Below are 377 nucleotides of genomic sequence, written 5' to 3' on the forward strand. Positions count from 1 at the left end.
AATGTACACTTTTCCGATTTAAGCTCCAATTTAGCGGCATTCCTAAATCACTTAAAACATTTACTTGGAACGGGCAGAGGAAACAGAAGATAGTTAAATCGAACAACATTTAAAAAGTTCTTACAGAGTTTCAGGATATGGGGACCCGTCAGATATATACATTACAGAATTTATTTTCTGATCGATGTATTTTCCCAACAGACATAAATTATATAGTAGCCATTAGTTGTACTTTGCTGTATTTTTTATTATCTAAATATTAATTACATCTTCTGATCAATATCTTTATGTTCATCGTTTTCTATCGATATAATTGATAGATAACCGTACTATGTATTTTAGGTACTCTTAATATAAGTACTCTTTCTTAACAGGTA

The sequence above is a fragment of the Halyomorpha halys genome, unplaced genomic scaffold (genome assembly GCF_000696795.3).
Source record: "Halyomorpha halys isolate HHAL.00 unplaced genomic scaffold, Hhal_1.1 Scaffold914.1, whole genome shotgun sequence".
NCBI lineage: Eukaryota > Metazoa > Arthropoda > Insecta > Hemiptera > Pentatomidae > Halyomorpha > Halyomorpha halys.